Raw genomic sequence first — 22,430 nt, 5'->3', positions numbered from 1 at the left:
GGTGCCACGGGTCGACTGAGATGACTGGCTGATGCACCACCTGTGCCCTCTACCGTGCTAACTTGCTGTGCTTTAGCCACCCGGCGCTCCGCTCGTTGTTCTGAGCTTCGCTCCTCCGCCCTCCGTTATTGTTGGAGGGTGACTGCCTCCAACTGGCCAGTAGAATTCTTCACGAGGCTCCTCTACGGAGGCCAATCTTGACATCGCTAGTACCAGTCATCGACAAGTCCACTCAGCTCCACATCGTCTTGTACCACATCACTCCATCTCTTCTGTAGCTTGTTCCGCGCCTATTTAGCCCCCTCGATCCGGCGGAACAAAAGGTGTTTAGGCATGCGGTGACTGGGCATACAGGCTACATGGGCCAGCCAACGCAGCCTTGCCTGCCATAGGAGGTCACCAATGGGACTTTGTCCAGATCTTTCAAGGATTTGTGAGCTCATCACTCAATCCAGCCTGGTTAAACACAGAATGGATTGTAGGCAGGCCAGCCTAAATGTTTCTAACCGGCGAAAATGTTCCATTATGGGGGTGCACGTTTCGCAAGCGTAGAGAAGGGAGGGAATGACCGTGGGCGAGAAGATCTGGAGCTTAAATTTCGATTCAAAGCTTTCGTGACTGCAGGGATTCATCTTCTTGGTTCTTTCGGTAAAGTCACGTAGAAGGGAAGTAATAAAATAATAAAAATAAAACATAATACAATAATTCTCACGACGTTTCGGCGGTTGCCTCGACAGACCTGGTTTTTCAATTCTCACGACGATTCGGCTGTTGCCTCGACAGACCTGGTTTTTCACCTGAGGACGGCTGCTTGCGTTGTGGCCGAAACGTCGTGAGAATTATTTTATTATGTTTTATTTTTATTATTTTATTACTTCCCTTCTACGTGACTTTACCAAAAGAACCAAGAAGATCTGGAGCTTCTTTCGGAGCGAGAGAGCAGGTAGCTTCCATACAGTGTTACGAAGCCGATGAAAAGATAATGCCGCTCGATTGATTCAGAGTGAGACCTCTGGTGTTAAACCGAAGCCGGTCATGAGCACACTGGCCAGGTATGGGAAACTCTGCACTCTCTCTACAACTGGCCTATCACCAATTGTGAGTTGTGGTGGTGGATTGTCCGATGGTACAAAATACCCAGGCAGGTGGTTAGTTTTGGTGGGGCTGATGGTAAGGCCCCACCTCTTAGTGGCAAGCTCCAGGTGCAGCAACAGCGCGTCCAACTCCTCTTCTGAGTGAGCATTAATTACCAGATAATCGGCATACATAACGTGGTTGACCAATAGGGAGCCATCCCTTGACCGCACCCGGGCATCGATCAGCCTCCCATTGAATCTGTACCAGATGGGAATTCTTCCGGTACAGGCATTGAAGGCTTAACGAACTACGTGGTCCAAATATATGTAAAAGAATGTGGGAGGCAGAGGACATCCCTGCTGCACCCCAAGGTGTAGAGGGAATGGCTCTGACTCACAGCCACGTAGTTTGACGTGGGGCCGCTCACCATCATGAAGGTCCTTAAGGATCGTGAGCAGAGGGCCAGGGACTCTGAAAGCACGAAGAGCAACCCAGAGGCCAGGCCTATTGATGGTATTATAGGCCTTGAGCAGGTCAATAAAGGACATACATGGACTAACACGCACACATGGATCTACAGGCACGCAAAGAAATTGACTTACACTGACTAACATGGAGCCACGCACACATAGCGACTAACACACATGCACATGGACTAACACACACATATCAACTCACACACACACATTGACTTACACACACACATCGAGTGACACACACACATATATAGACTTACACACACATATGGACTGACACACACATACACATGAATGTACACACACACACATTGACTGACACACATAGACACACAAACGCACATTAACTTACACACTGACATGGAGCCATGCACACACATCGACTAACACACACACGGCGACTGATACACACACATGGACTGACACGCACACTTGGACTGACACATACGCACAAACACATCGACGTACACACATACAACGACTCACACACACACACACACATCGAGTCACACACAGACCTACGTGGACTCACACACACATTGACGTAAACACACATATGTACTTACACACACACACATATCGACTAAGACACAGACACATGGACTTACACACACGTACATAGACTGACACACACATTGGCCTACACACACATACAGACTCTCACACACAGACATCTACTTTAGATACACGCACATAGATGAACACACACATATCGAGTGACACACACACATATATGGACTTACACACACATGTGGACTAATACACATATATGGACTGACACACACATGGCCTGACACACATAGACACACAAACGCACATTGACTGACACACTCAGTTGGAGCCATGCACACACGTCGATGAACACGCACACATGGACTAACACACACACAGCGACTGATACGCACACAAATGGACTGACACACACACATTTGGACTGACACACAAACACTTAGACGTACAGACACACACATTGGGCGTTGTTCGTTCGAAAAAGACAGACACACACATGGACTTAAACACACGCATGGACCTACACGCACACACATATCGAGTCAAACACGCACACATCAACTCGCACACACACATGGACGTGCACAGCAATCCCCGATGATGGCACAGCTATCAGCATCGCAGTACAATGTATGAGTAAATAACGTGACGTGAGCTATCGAAATAGAAATGCATAGAATAAATTAGTTAAAATGAGTGTAAATTAAAGAGCAGCAGTAAGCACAGGTAAGTAAAGAAGCAGGATACAGTCTAGATTATAGACTGGCAGTTCGCCGACTCAATGACATAAGCATTGCCACAGTTGACATAAAAAGCTTGCAATACGGGCAGCAGCTGAAAAAGCAGGATACAGTCGACATGAAAGGCTGGCAGTACACTTAGTGAGGTAAAGAAGCAGAGAACAGATTATAGACTGGCATACACTCATAATGGTCAAAAGCAAAATTAACAGTGTAGATAATAGAGTGGCAGTGCACTGACGTTAATTAATCAGCAGGCAGCATGCAACATCGCAGACTGGCAGTACACCGTCGCAGCATAATAAAAACACAGGTAAAAAATAAGAAATTTAGGAACTTAATAATGAAATATTAATTTTCTGCACACAAACATTATTATTGTAATATTTGGCAACGTATTAGTTTGATAATAAACAATGAACCTGAGTTGTTATCTGCACACAAACATTGTTATGTAAAGATCAACCAACTTATTAGTTTGATAATAGTAAACAATGCAGCTGAGTTGTTAGCGAAAGATTAAATGAAATAGTAATTTACATTGCCGTGGTCAGGCCTAGTCCCGTGCAGAGCACACGGCGTCGCCTACATTGCCCCCCCCACCATCCACCCGACCAATCTAGAATAATACAGTACTATGTAAGCGCTGTAATAATATGAATATGTAAGGACTTTATAGCAGTAACTGCACGCATTGGGGTGGGGGGGGGAAAGAGTACATCACACTGTGAAGAGAAATCCGCAGCGTATTGTGTATATTTATTCCATGTTAAACACGGAAAATGAAATTCCCCGTGAGCTCGACCAAACGCGCATTACTTGGCAGGGTCCGCCCCCCCAGGCAATTGTCGTGAGTTGGTACGGTCGATGTCGCGCAATAAGTAAATAATTTAGATAATAATGCCACTAAACGTTAATTAAACGACTTTAAAGTTTACGGACGTGAAAACGGAATAGTCTATTCCCACCGCAGGACTTAGGGCGTGCCGGCTGGCAAATATTTTCACACTTACACCCCACCGTCCGAGAGCCAAATCCCCCGCAAGCGCGCACGTGGAGATTTTATATACTGTATAACTAGCGGGAAGTACCCGGCGTTGCCCGGATGAAAAATATCTTTCAAAACTTCTCTTAAAAACCTTACATATACATACACATATACTAAGGTATTGTGAAAGCCCGGTGGGCCGTTTGCCCATTTCTCCACCAACAAAATTATAAGAGGCTTGCACAAGTCCAAATAGTTACAGAAAGTGTGGGGTAAAAAGTTGATGTAAAAGGTTTCCGAAAATTGTGGAGCCCTCGTAGGTATATATGCCTACACACCCTGCATACAACAGAGGAAGTAGTATCTATTGACTCTGTAGTTATATCTACTGACTGTACAGTAGTATCTACTGAGCCAGTAATAGCCACTGACTGTGTAGTAGCATTTACTGATTGTAGTAACGACTGATAGTAGTAGTATCTACTGGCCCTACAGTAGTATCTAACGACTCTATAGGATTAACGACTAACTGTAAAGTAGTATCTGCTGACTCTATAGTAGTATCTACTGACTCTAGTAGCTACTCACCGTAGTAGTATGTACTGACTATATAGTAGTGTAGGACTCTTACTGACGCGACAACTTCTATGTCTTTCTCGTTCCTTTTATTTCGCATATAGTTCACATCTCCGACAGCATCGCTCAATGTTCCTCCATACTCTTCAATGCACAATTCTCCATCATCCCCACTCGATGTCCCTCCGTTCGCTCGCTCCGCCGCTTCGCTTGCTCTCTCTCTCTCCACCAAGGTCCGTTACTCCGCTGCTTCCTACGCTCTACTCGCTCCGTCCTTGCTACTCCGTCCGTACTCTCTCTCCACTGCTACCGTATACTGTATTCTCTTGGTCCACTGCTATCTCATACCATACACTCTTGTCCACCGCTACCTTATACTATACACTCTTATCCACTGCTACCCTATACTATACACTCTTGTCCACTGGTACCCTATACTATACATACTTGTCCACTGTTACACTCTTGTTCACTGGTACCCTGTACTATATACTCTTGTCCCAGTTATCAACTCCAATGCTAACTCCAACTGCGACTCCAACACTAACAATGACTCCCGTATCTCCATACGCTCACTGCCTTTATCCCCCTACCAATCAGCCCCAATTAATTATGTCATCCCCCGCTTCACTACTCGCCCCCAGGCCCCCAGCCTCATGTGATCCTGTTATCGTAGACACCCCGGCGCCAGTCATCAACCACTCACCCTCTCGACCAATCACCCGCCAGCATCCATAGTTACCCCTAACACCTGCAGCGTACCTTAATTACCTCACCCCCTTAATTGGCACAACAACAACTCTATCGCGTGCCCCACTGTCCGTGTCCCCGGTTGCCCCCACTGTTCGCTGCATGTTCGTATCACATCCAAACGCGTGACGCGTGTTATCTCAAGACCTACAGTAGTATATACTGACTGTAGCAGTATTGACTGATTGTAGTGGTATATACTGACTGTTTTAGTATCTACTAACTCTATATAGCATGATCTACCAACTCGATAGCAGTATCTACTATCACTACAGCAGTGCATACCGACTGAGGTGGTACCTGCTATCACTACAGCAGTGCATACCGACTTTGGTGGTACCTGCTTTCACTACAGCAGTGCATACTGACTGTGGTGGTACCTGCTATGATTACAGCAGTGCATACTGTGGTGGAACCTGCTTTCACTACAGCAGTGTATACTGTGGTGGTACGTGCTATGAATACAGCAGTGGATACTGATTGTGGTGGTACCTGCTATGATTACAGCAGTGCATACTGCTGTAGTGGTACCTGCTATGATTACAGCAGTGCATACTGTGGTGGTGGTGGTACCTGCGATGATCACAGCAGTGCATGCTGTGGTGGTGGAACCTGCCATGATTACAGCAGTGCATACTGACTGTGGTGGTACCTGCTTTGATGACAGCAGTACATACTGTGGTGGTACCTGCTATGATGACAGCAGTACATACTGACTGCGGAGGTACCTGCTATGATTACAGCAGTGCATACTGTGGTGGTGGTACCTGCTATGATTACAGCAGTACACACTGTGATGGTACCTGCTATGATGACAGCAGTACATTCTGTGGTGGTACCTGCTTTCACAACAGCAGTGCATACGGACTGTGGTGGTACCTGCTATTACAGCAGTGCATACTGATGTGGTACCTGCTATGATTACAGCAGTGCATATTGTTGTGGTACCTGCTATGATTACAGCAGTGCATACTGACTGTGGTGGTACCTGCTATGATCATAGCAGTGCATACTGACTGTGGTGGTAGCTGCTATGATTACAGCAGTGCATACTGACTGTGGTAGTAGCTGCTATGATAACAGCAGTGCATACTGACTGTGGTGGTACCTGCTATGATCATAGCAGTGCATACTGACTGTGGTGGTACATGCTATGATTACAGCAGTGCATAATGACTGTGGTGGTACCTGCTATGAATACAGCAGTGCATACTGACTGTGGTGGTACCTGCTATGATTACAGCAGAGCATATTGTGGTGGTTCCTGGTATGATGACAGCAGTACATACTGTGATGGTACCTGCTATGACAGCAGTACATACTGTGGTGGTACCTGCTATGACAACAGTACATACCGACTGTGGTGGTACCTGGTATGATGACAGCAGTACATACCGACTGTGGTGGTACCTGCTATGATGACAGCAGTGCATACTGTGGTGGTGGGACCTGTTATGATAACAGCAGTGAATACTGACTGTGGTGGTACCTGCTATGATCATAGCAGTGCATACTGTGATGGTACCTGCTATGATGACAGCAGTACATACTGTGGTGGTACCTGCTATGATGACAGCAGTACATACTGACTGTGGTGGTACCTGCTATGATTGCAGCAGTGCATATTGTGGTGGTACCTGCTATGATGACAGCAGTACATACTGTGGTTGTGGTACCTGCTATGATGACAGCAGTACATACTATGGTGGTACCTGCTATGATTACAGCAGTACATACTATGGTGGTACCTGCTATGATTACAGCAGTGCATACTGACTGTACTCACCACTCACCCTGACCACTCACCCTCACCCTCACCACTCACCACTCATCCTCACCACTCACCACTCACCCCTCACCACTCACCCTCACCACTCACCCTAACCACTCACCCTCACCACTCACCCTCACTACTCACCACTCACCCTCACCACTCATCCTCACCAATCACCACTCACCCTCACCACTCACCACTCACCCTGCAGCGACGGCGCGCTGCCCGTCGCCAGGGGCAACCCTCGGTCAGCGTCTCACCCAGCCTAATAACCAGGCTACAGTCTGCATTATAGACTGCCAGTACACTCACCCAGCTTAATAACCAGGCTACAGTCTGCATTATAGACTGCCAGTACACTCACCCAGCTTAATAACCAGGCTACAGTCTGCATTATAAACTGCCAGTACACTCACCTAGCTTAATAACCAGGCTACAGTCAGCATTTTAGACTGCCAGTACACTCACTCAGCTTAATAACTATTTGTGCAGTCTACATTATAGACTGTCAGTACACTCACCCAGCTTAATACCTATTTGTGCAGTCTACATTATAGACTGCCAGTACACTCATCCAGCTTAATAACTATTTGTGCAGTCTACATTATAGACTGCCAGTACACTAACTCAGCTTAATAACCAAGCTACAGTCTACATTATAGACTGCCAGTACACTCACTCAGCTTAATAACCAGGCTACAGTCTACATTATTGACTGCCAATACACTCACCCAGCTTAATAACTATTTGTGCAGTCTACATTATAGACTGCCAGTACACTCACTCAGCTTAATAACCAGGCTACAGTATACATTATTGACTGCCAGTACACTCACCCAGCTCAATAACTATTTGTGCAGTCTACATTATAGACTGCCAGTACACTAACTCAGCTTAATAACCAGGATACAGTCTACATTATAGACTGCCAGTACACTCACCCAGCTTAATAACCAGGCTACAGTCAGCATTATAGACTGCCAGTACACTCACTCAGCTTAATAACTATTTGTGCAGTCTACATTATAGACTGTCAGTACACTCACCCAGCTTAATACCTATTTGTGCAGTCTACATTATAGACTGCCAGTACACTCATCCAGCTTAATAACTATTTGTGCAGTCTACATTATAGACTGCCAGTACACTAACTCAGCTTAATAACCAAGCTACAGTCTACATTATAGACTGCCAGTACACTCACTCAGCTTAAAAACCAGGCTACAGTCTACATTATTGACTGCCAATATACTCACCCAGCTTAATAACTATTTGTGCAGTCTACATTATAGACTGCCAGTACACTAACTCAGCTTAATAACCAAGCTACAGTCTACATTATAGACTGCCAGTACACTCACCCAGCTTAATAACTATTTGTGCAGTCTACATTATAGACTTCCAGTACACTAGCTCAGCTTAATAACCAGGCTGCAGTCTACATTATAGACTGCCAGTACACTCACTCAGCTTAATAACCAGGCTACAGTCTACATTATAGACTGCCAGTACACTCACTCAGCTTAATAACCAGGCTACAGTCTACATTATTGACTGCCAGTACACTCACCCAGCTTAATAACTATTTCTACTGCCTACATTTAAACAACTCTATAACCATACTAATAGGGTTTTTCCCCTTTTTTCTGGCAACAAAACTGACACCTTTTTGCAAGGAATCATGCTTACATTAATCACAATACTTGCAGTCAAATGCAAACAAAAAACAATACTCTGATAATTTATGCATTGTCCTTGAAACTGATTGGTCCACACCAGAGACAGCTTTCTTTAGAGCCTAGTCTCATATGGTGTTCGACCAGATGACGCCAAAAGGCGCACAGTTCAAAGACAACGCACTATCAGAGTAATGAGAGCTCGGGGTGAACAGCTACATCATGGGACCTCCTTTGCCAGTACCAAAATATACTAATAGGGGTTTTCCCCTTTTTTCTGGCAACAAAACTGACACCTTTTTGCAAGGAATCATGCTTACATTAATCACAATACTTGCAGTCAAATGCAAACAAAAAACAATACTCTGATAATTTATGCATTGTCCTTGAAACTGATTGGCCCACACCAGAGACAGCTTTCTTTAGAGCCTAGTCTCATATGGTGTTCAACCAGATGACACCAAAAGGCGCACAGTTCAAAGACAACGCACTATCAGAGTAATGAGAGCTCGGGGTGAGCAGCTACATCATGGGACCTCCTTTGCCAGTACCAAAATATACTAAAAGGGGTTTTCCTCTTTTTTCTGCCAACAAAATTGACACCTTTTTGAGGGTGAGTGGTGAGGGAGAGGGGTGAGTGGTGAGTGGTGAGGTTGAGTGGTGAGCGTGAGTGGTGAGAGTGAGTGGTGAGTGGTGAGGGTGAGTGGTGAGGGTGAGTGGTGAGTAGTGAGGATGATTGGTGAGGGTGAGTGGTGAGGGTGAGTGGTGAGCGTGAGTGGTTAGGGAGAGGGGTGAGTGGTGATGGTGAGTGGTGAGGGAGAGGGGTGAGTGGTGAGGGTGAGTGGTGAGGGTGAGTGGTGAGGGTGAGTGGTGAGCATAAGTATTGAGGGAGAGGGGTGAGTGGTGAGGGAGAGGGGTGAGTGGTGAGGGTGAGTGGTGAGGGAGAGGGGTGAGTGGTGAGGGTGAGTGGTGAGCGTGAGTGGTGAGGGAGAGGGGTGAGTGGTGAGGGTGAATGGTGAGCGTGAGTGATGAGGGAGAAGGGTGAGTGGTGAGGGTGAGTGGTGAGGGAGAGGGGTGAGTGGTGAGGGTGAGTGGTGAGCGTGAGTGGTGAAGATGAGTGGTGAGTAGTGAGGGTGAGTGGTGAGGGAGAGGGGTGAGTGGTGAGGTGGTGAGTGTGAGTGGTGAGTGGTGAGGGTGAGTGGTGAGTGGTGAGGGTGAGTGGTGGTGGTGAGGGTGAGTGTTGTGGGTGAGTGGTGGTGGTGAGGGTGAGTGTTGAGTGTGAGTGGTCAGGGTGAGTGGTGGTGGTGAGGGTGAGTAGTGAGAGTGAGTGGTGAGTGGTGAGGGTGAGTGTTGTGGGTGAGTGGTGAGTGGTCAGGGTGAGTGGTGGTGGTGAGGATGAGTGGTGAGAGAGTGGTGAGGGAGAGTGGTGAGGGAGAGTGGTGAGGGTGAGTAGTCGTGGTGAGGGTGAGTAGGGAGGGTGAGTGGTGAGTGTGAGTGATGGTGAGTGGTGTGAGTGGTGAGGGAGAGTGGTGAGGGTGTATATATTTTTGCCTATGATGACAGCAGTACATGCGGACGTTTTGTATGTTAAATGTAAAAGCTAAATGTGTGAATGTGTGTGTCTGTTGGAAATGTTAAGCAAATTTGGCGACATGCAGATTTTAAAACGGGAATAGGGCGATTCTAAAGTCATCGACAACCTTCGATGAATCCTTTGCGGGATTCAAAGAATCGATTTCTGGCGTATTGGGGGTTTACATTTTGAATTACAGAGTTTTATTTTCATTGGTATGTTATGTTTTAAAGTTTTCAGAAGTTTTTAATTATATTTTTGCCCCGGTCAACGCCGGATATTTCCCGTTCGTAGCAGTTTATATCTACTCTATAACCAACTTATAGTAAACGGGAATCGGCCGATTCTAAAGGAGTCTACAACTTTCGATTCCTTTGCGCGATTCAGAGAATCGATTCTTGGCTCGGTCGGGTTTAAAATTTTAATTACACACTTGTATTTTCATTGGTATGTTATGTTTTAAAGTTTTCAGAAGATTTTAAATGTATTTTCCCCCGGGCAACGCTGGGTATATCGAGTTTATAGCACAAAGTCCTCGCCTGACAAGTGTGGGGTGTCGAGGCCTAGTACCGTGCAGAGCCTCCGGCCTCGCCTAGATTGCCCAGCCGGGCGAGGCTGGGGGCTGGGCCGCTACCCCCCACCCCCCCGCGCTACAAAAATACTGTCTAATAGCTATAATTTTATTATCTACCGACCCTATAATAGTAAGTGCACACATTGGGGTGGGGGGGACGTGAAACTTTGATGTATTTACCTCAGCATCGCGTGTTAATGCGTGTGCATATTTTTAACGGGAATAAAAAATGGCGTCCACCCCGCAGCGACGGCGTTGTTGCCCGTTGCCAGGCGCAACCGCCCTGGTCAGCGTCTCGCGCATGCGCAACGGCGTGCTTCGTCACGTGCCGGTCGGCAATCTAACCTATATAATTCATTTTTTGTCTGTATGTCTGTCTGTCTGTCCGTCTGTCTGCGTACGCTCACTTGCGGGTGATTTGGCTCTCGGACCGTGGGGTTCGCCGAGATAAAATTTTGCCGGTGGGCACGCCCCCGGCCCCGCGGTGGGAATAGGCATTTCCGATGTTTCGTCTCTAAACTTTAAATCCGACCAATTATCGATTTAGTGCGATTTCTCTTTATTTATTTATTTACTACTAGCAGAAGTACCCGGCGTTGCCTGCGTGAAAAATATATTTGTTAATAACCTTACATATATATACAGATACTAAGGTATTGTCAAAGCCCACCGGGCTTTGACAATACTCACCACTCACGTTCACCACTCACCCTCTCTCTCTCTCCACTCACCCTCACAACTCACCCTCACTACTCACTAATCACCCTCACCACTCACCATTCATCCTCACTACTCACTAATCACCCTCACCACTCACCACTCATCCTCACTACTCACTACTCACCTTCACCACTCACCTTCACCACTGACCCTCACCACTCACCCTCACCACTCACCATCACCACTCACCATCACCACAAACCCTCACCACTCACCCTCACCACTAACCCTCACCACTCACCCTTACCACTCACCCTCACCACTATCCCTCACCCTCACCACTCACCCTTACTACTCGCCACTCAACTTCACCACTCTTTGTCACCACTCACCCTCACCACTCACCCCTCACCCTCACCACTCACCACTCACCATCACCACTCACACTAACTACTCACCATCACCACTCACCCTCACCACTCACCCTCACCATTCACCACTCATGCTCACCACTCACCCTCACCACTCACCCTCACCACCACCAATCACCCCTCAACACTAACCCTCACCACTCACCCTCACCACTCACTCTCACCACTAACCTGCTATGATTACAGCAGTGCATACTGACTGTGGTGGTAGATACTATGATTACAGCAGTGCATACTGATGTGGTGGTACCTGCTATGATTACAGCAGTGCATATTGTGGTGGTATCTGCTATGATGAGAGGAGTACATATTGTGGTGGTGGAACCTGCTATGATGACAGCAGTACATACCGAGTGTGGTGGTACCTGCTCTGATAAGAGCAGAACATACTGTGGTGGTGGTACCTGCTATGATTACAGCAGTGCATATTGACTGCACTCACCACTCACCCTCACCATTCACCACTCACAGCACACCCTCACCACTCATCCTCACCACTCACACTCACCACTTACCCTCACCATTCACCCTCACAACTCACCCGTCACCAATCTCCCTCACCACTCACTCTCACCACTTACCCTCACCATCCACCCTCACCACTAACCCTCACCACTCTCCCTCACCACTCACTCTCACCATTCAACTCACCATTCAGCCTCACCACTCAACCTCACCACTCACCCTCACCACTAACCACTCTCTCACCCCTCACTCTCACCACTCACCCTCACCACTCACCACTCACGCTCACCACTCACCCTCACCACTCACTAATCATCACTCACAACCGCCACTCACCCTCACCACTCACCCTAACCACTCACCCTCACCACTCACCCTCACCACTCACCCTCACCACTCACCCTCACCACTAACCCTCACCAATCTCCCTCACCACTCACTCTCACCATTCAACTCACCATTCAGCCTCACCACTCACCCTCACTACTCACCACTCATCCTCACCACTCACCACTCACCCTCACCACTAACCCTCACCACTCTCCCTCTCCACTCACCCTCAGTACTCACAACTCACCCTCACCACTCACCACTCACCCTCACCACTCACCACTCTCCCTCACCACTCACCACTCTCCCTATTCAACTCACCATTCAGCCTCACCATTCACCCTCACAACTCACCACTCACAATCTCCCTCACCACTCACCCTCACCACTCACCCTCACCACTCACCCCTCACCACTCAACTCACCATTCAGACTCACCACTCAACCTCACCACTCACCCTCACCACTCATGCTCACCACTCACCCTCACCACTCACCACTGACCCTCACCACTCACCCTCACCCTCACCACTCACTAATCACCACTCACAACCGCCACTCACCCTCACCACTCACCCTAACCACTCACCCTCACCACTCATTCTCACCATTCACCCTCACCACTCAACCTCACCCTCACAACAACCACTCACCCTCACCACTCACCACTCACCCCCACCACTCACCCTCTCCACTCACCCTCAGCACTCACCATTCACCCTCACCACTCACCCTCACCACTAACCCTCACCACTTTCCCTCACCACTCACCCTCACCACTCACCCTCACCACTCCTCACTCTCCCTCACCACTCACTCTCACCATTCAACTCACCATTCAGCCTCACCACTCAGCCTCGCCACTCACCCTCACCACTCCCCACTCTCACTCACCACTCACTCTCACCATTCAACTCACCACTCACCCTCACTACTCACCACTCATCCTCACCAATCACCACTGACCAATCACCACTCACCCTCACCTCTCTCCACTAACCCTCACCACCCACCCTCACCACTCACCCTCACCACTAACCACTCTCTCACCCCTTACCCTCACCACTCATCACTCAACACTCACAACTCACCCTCACCACACACCCTCACCACTCACGCTCACCACTCACCCTCACCACTCACGCTCACAACGCACCCTCACCACTCACCCTCACCACTCACTAATCACCACTCACAACCGCCACTCACCCTCACCACTCACACTCACCACTCACTCTCACCACTCACCTTCACCACTCATCCTCACCACTCACCCTCACAACAACCACTCACCGCTCACCACTCACCCTTACCACTCACCCTCACTGCTCACCCTCACTGCTCATCGTCACCGCTCACCCTCACCACTCACCCCTCACTAATTACCACTCACAACCACCACTCACCCTCACCACTCACCCTCACTACTGACCACTCATCCTCATCAATCACACCCTCACCAATCACCGCTCACCCTCACCACTCACCACTCACGCTCACCACTCACCCTCACCACACACCCTCACCACTCACCCTCACCACTCACGCTCACAACGCACCCTCACCACTCACCCTCACCACTCACTAATCACCACTCACAACCGCCACTCACCCTCACCACTCACACTCACCACTCACTCTCACCACTCACCTTCACCACTCATCCTCACCACTCACCCTCACAACAACCACTCACCGCTCACCACTCACCCTTACCACTCACCCTCACTGCTCACCCTCACTGCTCATCGTCACCGCTCACCCTCACCACTCACCCCTCACTAATTACCACTCACAACCACCACTCACCCTCACCACTCACCCTCACTACTGACCACTCATCCTCATCAATCACACCCTCACCAATCACCGCTCACCCTCACCACTCACCACTCACGCTCACCACTCACCCTCACCACTCACTAATCACCACTCACAACCGCCACTCACCCTCACCACTCACCCTCACTACTCACCACTCATCCTCACCAATCACACCCTCACCAATCACTACTCACCCTCACCACTCACCCCCACCACTCACGCTCACTAATCACCCTCACCACTCACCACACTCACCCTCATCACTCTCCCTCACCACTCACCAGTCACGCTCACCACTCACCACTCACGCTCACCACTCACCCTCACTACTCACCCTAACCACTCATCACTCACCCTCAACACTCACCCTCACCATCACCACCCCTATTACCCGTTTTTAAAAAAACTTGCTTACGTGTCGCCAAGTATGCTTAAGATTTCTTACAGACACACACATTCACTAATTTAGCTTTTGACATTACACATACAAAACGTCAGCTTGTACTACTGTCATGATAGCAGGTACCACCACCACAGTGACGGTGATTGGTGAGGGTGAGCGGTGAGGGTGAGTGGAGAGGGAGAGCGGTGTGTGGTGAGGGTGAGTAGTGAGGGTGAGTGGTGAGTATTGAGGGGTGAGTGGTGAAGGTGAGGGTGAGTAGTGAAGAAGAGTGGTGAGGGTGAGTGGTGAGGGTGTCTGGTGAGTGGTGAGGGTGAGTGGAGAAGGTGAGTGGTAAGTGGTGAGGTTGAGTAGAAAGGGTGAGTGGTGAGGGTGAGTGGTGAGAGTGAGTGGTGAAGGTGAGTGGTGAGTGGTGAGGATGAGTGGTGAGAGTGAGGGGAGAGTGGTGAGGGTGAATGGTGAGGGTGAGTGGTGAGGGTGAGTGGTGAGTGGTGAGGGTGAGTGCTGAGGGTGAGTGGTGAGAGTGAGTGGTTAAGGTGAGGGTGAGTGGTGAGGGAGAGTGGTGGTGGTGAGGGTGAGGATGGTTGGTGAGGGTGAGTGGTGAGCGTGAGTGGTCAGGGAAAGGGGTGAATGGTGAGGGTGATTGGTGAGGGAGAGTGGTGAGGGTGAGAAGTGGTGGTGAGGGTGAGTAGTGAGTGGTAAGGGTGATTAGTGAGTTGTGAGGGTGAGTGGTGAGCGTGAGTGGTGAGGAGTGAGGAAGAGTGGTGAGGAAGAGTGGTGAGGGTGAGTGGTGAGCGTGAGTGGTGAGGGAGAGGGGTGAGTGGTGAGGGTGAGTGGTGAGGGAGAGGGGTGAGTGGTGAGGGTGAGTGGTGAGGGTGAGTGGTGAGCGTGAGTGGTGAGAGTGAGTGGTGAGGGTGAGTGGTGAGTAGTGAGGATTATTGGTGAGGGTGAGTGGTGAGCGTGAGTGGTGAGAGGGGTGAGTGGTGAGGGTGAGTGGTGAGCGGTGAGTGGTGAGGCTGAGCGGTGAGCGTGAGTGGCGAGGGAAAGGGGTGAATGGTGAGGGTGATTGGTGAGGGAGAGTGGTGAGGGTGAGTAGTGGTGGTGAGGGTGAGTAGTGAGTGGTGAGGGTGATTAGTGAGTGGTGAGGGTGAGTGGTGAGCGTGAGTGGTGAGGAGTGAGGAAGAGTGGTGAGGAAGAGTGGTGAGGGTGAGTGGTGAGCGTGAGTGGTGAGGGAGAGGGGTGAGTGGTGAGGGTGAGTGGTGTGGGAGAGGGGTGAGTGGTGAGGGTGAGTGGTGAGGGTGAGTGGTGAGCGTGAGTGGTGAGAGTGAGTGGTGAGGGTGAGTGGTGAGTAGTGAGGATGATTGGTGAGGGTGAGTGGTGAGCATGAGTGGTGAGAGGGGTGAGTGGTGAGGGTGAGTGGTGAGCGTGAGTGGTGAGTGGTGAGGGTGAGCGGTGAGCGTGAGTGGTGAGGGTGAGTGGTGATTGGTGAGGGTGTGATTGGTGAGGATGAGTGGTGAGTAGTTAGGGTGAGTGGTGAGGGTGAGTGGTGAGGGTGAGTGAGTGGTGAGGGTGAGTGGCGGTTGTGAGTGGTGATTAGTGAGGGGTGAATGGTGAGGGTGAGCGTGAGTGGTGAGTGGTGAGGGTGAGTGGTGAGGGTGAGCAGTGAGGGTGAGCAGTGAGGGTGAGTGGTGATTGGTGAGGGTGTGATTGGTGAGGATGGGTGGTGAGTGGTGAGGGTGAGTGGTAAGGGTGAGTGGTTTAGCGGTGAGGGTGAGTGGTTGTTGTGAGGGTGAGTGGTTGTTGTGAGGGTGAGTGGTGATGGTGAGTTGTGAGGGTGAGTGGCAGTTGTGAGTGGTGATTAGTGAGTGGTGAGGGTGAGTGGTAATGGTGAGTGGTGAGTGGTGAGCGTGAGTGGTGAGTGGTGAGCGTGAGTGGTGAGGGTGAGTGCTGAGCGGTGAGGGTGAGCAGTGAGGGTGAGCGGTGAGGGTGAGTGGTGATTGGTGAGGATGAATGGTGAGGGTGAGTGGTGAGGGTGAGTGGTGATTGGTGAGGATGAATGGTGAGGGTGAGTGGTGAGGGTGAGTGGTGAGCGGTGAGGGTGAGCGTTTGTTTTGAGGGTGAGGGTGAGTGGTGAGGGTGAGTGGTTAGGGTGAGGGTGAGTGGCGGTTGTGAGTGGTGATTAGTGAGTGGTGAGCGTGAGTGGTGAAGGTGAATGGTGAGCGTGAGTGGTGAGTGGTGAGTGGTGAGGGGTGAGAGAGTGGTTAGTGGTGAGGGTGAGTGGTGAGTGGTGAGGTTGAGTGGTGAGGGTTAGTGGAGAGTGGTGAGGGTGAGTGGTGATTGGTCAGTGGTGATTGGTGAGGATGAGTGGTGAGTAGTGAGGGTGAGTGGTGAGGGTGAGTGGTGGTTGTGATGGTGAGTGGTGAGTGGTGAGGGTGAGTGGTGATGGCGAGTGCTGAGGCTGAATGGTGAGTTGAATGGTGAGAGTGAGTGGTGAGGAAGGGTGGTGAGGGTGAGTGGTGAGGGAGAGTGGTGAGGGTTAGTGGTGAGGGTTAGTGTTGAGGGTGAGTGGTGAGGGTGAGTGGTGATTGGTGAGTGGTGAGGGTGAGTGGTGAGGGTGAGTGGTGAGGGAGATTGGTGAGTGGTGAGTTGTGAAGGTGAGTGGTGAGTAGTGAGTGGTGAGTGTGAGTGGTGAGGATGAGTGGTGAGGGTGAGCTGTGAGTGGTGAATGGTGAGGGTGAGTGGGGAGTACAGTCAATATGCACTGCTGTAATCATAGCAGGTACCACCACCACAGTACGTACTGCTCTCATCTGAGCAGGTACCACCACACTTGGTATGTACTGCTGTCATCATAGCAGGTTCCACCACCACAATATGTACTCCTCTCATCATAGCAGATACCACCACAATATGCACTGCTGTAATCATAGCAGGTATCACCACAGCAGTATGCACTGCTGTAATCATAGCAGGTACCACCACAGTAAGTATGCACTGCTGTAATCATAGCAGGTATCACCACAGCAGTATGCACTGCTGTAATCATAGCAGGTACCATCACAGTAAGTATGCACTGCTGTAATCATAGCAGGTTCCACCACAATATGCACTGCTGTAATCATAGCAGGTTCCACCACAATATGCACTGCTGTAATCATAGCAGGTACCACCACAATATGCACTTCTGTAATCATAGCCGGTACCACCACAATATGCACTGCTGTAATCATAGCAGGTTCCACCACAATATGCACTGCTGTAATCATAGCAGGTTCCACCACAATATGCACTGCTGTAATCATAGCAGGTACCACCAGTCAGTATGCACTGCTGTAATCATAGCAGGTACCATCAGTCAGTATGCACAGCTGTAATCATAGCAGGTACCACCACAATATGCACTGCTGTAATCATAGCAGGTTCCACCACAATATGCACAGCTGTAATCATAGCAGGTACCACCACAATATGCACTGCTTTAATCATAGCAGGTACCACCACAATATTCACTGCTGTAATCCTAGCACGTACCAACACAGTATGTACTGCTGTAATAATAGCAGGTACCAACACAATATGCACTGCTGTAATCATAGCAGGTACCAACACAGTGTGTACTGCTGTAATAATAGCAGGTACCACCAGTCAGTATGCACTGCTGTAGTGATAGCAGGTACCACCTCAGTCGGTATACACTGCTGTATTGATAGTAGATACTGCTATCGAGTTGGTAGATACTGCTATATAAAACAGTCAGTATATATACCACTACAGTCAGACAATACTGCTACAGTCAGTATATTCTACTATACAGTCAGTACATACTACCACGGTGAGTAGCTACTAGAGTCAGTAGATACTATTATAGAGTGAGTAGATACTGCTATAGAGTTAGTAGTTACTACTATAGTCAGTGGATACTACTATAGAGTCAGCAGATACTATGCAGTTAGTCATTACGACTATATAGTCGGTAGATACTACTGTAGGCCCAGGAAATGCTACTATGGTCAGTAGTTACTACAGTCACTAAATACTGATTTAAAGCTTTCGTGACTGCAGGGATTCATCTTCTTGGTTCTTTCGGTAAAGTCACGTAGAAGGGAAGTAATAAAATAATAAAAATAAAACATGATAAAATAAAATAATTCTCACGACGTTTCGGCTACAACGCAAGCAGCCGTCTTCAGGTGAAGAATGAGACACTGCCAAGCTAGGAGCTTATATATAAGCTGGGTTGGAGGTGGAAGAAGAGCGCCTTAACAAAAAGAATGTGCATATCAAGAGGAATTTAGCATATTCATGGGAAATGCGTAGGAGGTGGGCGGGGGGGTTTCAAAGTCATATTATGCCCATGCATTATGCAGGATCAGCAGCACCAAGGGAGGGTGCAGGGAGTAGCATTAACAAAGGAAAGGAATGTTAATAGTATGTAGCTGCAGTTACTAAACAACCACGTAGAAAACTAAAGTATAAACAACATAAAAAACTAAAGTATAAACTGCATAGCATCATCAGTATACTTACTATACTCTACAATAAGCTGAGTTACTAACAGCAAGTAATACATTACAATTCTACGTCGTAAAAATTATATAATATGCTTCCATATAAACTTTATTCCCTTACATCACACGAGCATACACCGTACTATATACTGCCATAGACAAACCCAACATTAAATTATATACTGTATTGCTATAAACCACCCTATACCTTATACATTTTAATATAACACTATGTATTATTCCACCCACCCTAATGTGTATCACACTGCTATATGTTTACCATACAATTACGATATTATATATTACTTTGTACATTGTATTAAGCATATAAATGTTATACTATTTGTTATTATACACTGTACCATTGACCGTCGTGTCAATGGGTGAGTCTTGAGGGGAAACTTGCAGCGGAGCAAATAATCCATTCCCTGCGGAGAATACAATGCCAGTGAGTGGAAAGTCACCGTAAACGTGAACACAATCAGTTAAGATCCGAAATGGTTTATTATGTCCTTCCAATGATTGCTAAGCCAGAATCCATCTTCTCGGTTGAAATTGTCTCTGTGTTTGTATATGTGGATCGCCTCATGAACGAATCTCTCATGATAGCCAGATGGCTTGCAGATAACCTCTGTCTTGGAGAAGTCAATGTCATGTGAGCCCACTGAGTTGTAACAGTGATCTGCCAAGGCTGAGGTGTTTGTCCTACCGTGTTTCAGGTCTGCTTTATGTTCACGGATGCGGTCCGAGACATGTCGTTTGGTTTCCCCAATGTAACTGCTACCACAGAGGCAACTTAGTTTGTAGATGCCAGGGGACTGTATGTCTGGAACCACATCTTTTGTGCAAGCCTCTTATATATTTGTTGGTATAGAAATGTACAAACGGCCCACCGGGCTTTTTTAAGAAATATATTTTTGACCCGGGCAACGCTGGGTACTTCCGCTAGTAGTAAATAAATAAATAAAGAGAAATCTCACTATATCGATAATTGGACCACTTTAAAGGCGACGGACGAAAAAACGGAAATGCCTATTCCCACCGCGGGGCACGGGACGTGCCTCCCGGCAAAAAAATTTCGTCCTAAACCCCACGGCCCGAGCGCCAAATCCCTCGCAAGCGATCGTACACAGACAGACAGACGGACAGACGGACAGACAGACAGACAAAAAGTGACGTTTATAGGTAAGAAGAAAGATAAGGCAGCTAAAGTTGCCTCTTAGAATAGAGTAATCTTGTTGGGTTACTTTAATGCCTGATTGGATCATGACAGAGGCAGAGTGATTGGAAGGCTGCTAGGCTTCTATACAGCCAATGGGCTTGTAATCAACAACTCACTGTTCCAGCATCAGTACATGCATATAACATCATGGATGCATGCCAGTTTCAAGCAAGAACATCTGCTGGACTATAAAGTTACCAAACAGTGAAAGCGAGCCCATGTCCTTGATACTAGAAACTACCATGGAGCTGATTTGCCCACTGACCATCGGCTGGTCATCTGTAAGATGTGCCTGCCATACTTCCATTGCGGTGGTGGGTATCCCTCTATGACACAATTCAAAAACCACAACAACCTGGTCTAAGCTACTTTATGAAGGTTGCAAGTGAACATATTATTATCGCTTGCAGGTGGGATTGGCATCGTCTTCCCCCCCTCCACCTCATGTGGCTCATGCAGCGGCAATGGCTGCATTGGGTACGCGGTCCAAACTTCCCCAGATGCCCTGGATGACAAAGGATGTATTCCAGTTATTTACAACGTCCCACTTCTGAGAATGAGGTTGCTTAGCCCAGCCTTCGCTCGGAGGTTCAGAGAGACGTGAATAGTGATCGTGAGTTGGTGATGAGATGGAAACTGTCTCAATAAAGCTCAATCATAAATCACTCATCTTTAATTCCATAAAAAAGTAACTTGCAGAACCACACCTGTTACCATCCATAAAGGAAACAATGTTGATCTGATCTCGGACCCCAGGGACAGGCTATGGTGTTTGCTGAGCGTTTGTGAGGTTTCGAGGGAGGGAAAATCCCTTAGCCCAGATAACACCATGAAGCAAGGTGGGGTTGACTTTGCTGAGACCTTGCATGACATCATTACAACTTTCTGGCAAAGGACAGGTTCTGCAGAATTGTAAGGATGCCCAGGTGGTCCCTATTTCCAATAAAGGGGAACATACTGATTGCAACAACTACCAGGGCATCACCTTCCTCAGAGTGTTGGGAGTGGTCCTGGCAAGGATAATTTCACATCGCCTTGCCAAGCATGCTGAAGAGAATGTTGTGGACACACAGATGCAATGGGGGCCTGATAAATGCCCTCCTCTTTGTTAAGCATGGTATGTATGCTGATGACTATACATGCCGAGCCGCATGCCTAAGGAGAATATACTTTGCTAGTTAGAGGGGGCTAAATGGGCATGGTACAGGCTATAAAACAGATGGGCTAATAAGGTCCACAATTATATGGAGCTGATTGAACTTGCCGATGACTGGTACCAGTGGTGTCAAGATCGACCTGTTGAGGTTCGTGAACGACACAACTGAGCAGCTGGAGTCAGTCGTCCTTCGACAACAGTGGAGTGCAGAGGAGTGCTGCTCATAACAATGAGCAGAACACTGGGCGACTAAAACACAGTGAGTTTAAAACCTCTTATGGATAAAACAGTGCGTTGACAAAGTGGAGCACTGGTGGTGCATCTTCCAGTCACCTCAGTGAGTCCATCCATAACCCCTGGATCTGACCCTTGACTTTCCAGTTAGCCTAATACACTTCACATGGCCTCAAGGTGCACCTAGCCTGTCGCAAGCACGGTGGTGATGTCACCACTGCTTAGTTGAGAATAGCGATTGTCATTCATTCAGGGGCACAAATAAAGCAGTGTTGGGGTACGTTGCTTTGCCAAATTGAATGTCTAGTTTGAATCCCGAATTTAGTGGAGACAGACCAGCATTTTTAAGTAGGTGAAAAGGAACTAACATTTAAACGGAGCGCACAGGCATTCACAACCTTGGAAGTACTGAATCGGGTGCTAAGGTTGTGCATTCCTGGAGGGCTGGATTTGACTATCCCTTGGTTCAACATGTGGGCTGTTGCA

At 48.3% G+C, this 22,430-nt stretch overlaps 1 protein-coding gene across 1 annotated transcript in view; it reads right to left on the bottom strand.

Annotated features, from left to right (window-relative positions):
* Window positions 1-22,430, bottom strand: part of LOC144936430 (CD109 antigen-like) — a 119,759-nt gene that overhangs the window by 94,854 nt on the left and 2,475 nt on the right. The window lies entirely within an intron of this gene.

Source organism: Lampetra fluviatilis, chromosome 16, assembly GCF_964198595.1.
Source record: "Lampetra fluviatilis chromosome 16, kcLamFluv1.1, whole genome shotgun sequence".
Lineage (NCBI taxonomy): Eukaryota > Metazoa > Chordata > Hyperoartia > Petromyzontiformes > Petromyzontidae > Lampetra > Lampetra fluviatilis.
This window is presented reverse-complemented; position numbering and strand designations above follow the sequence as displayed.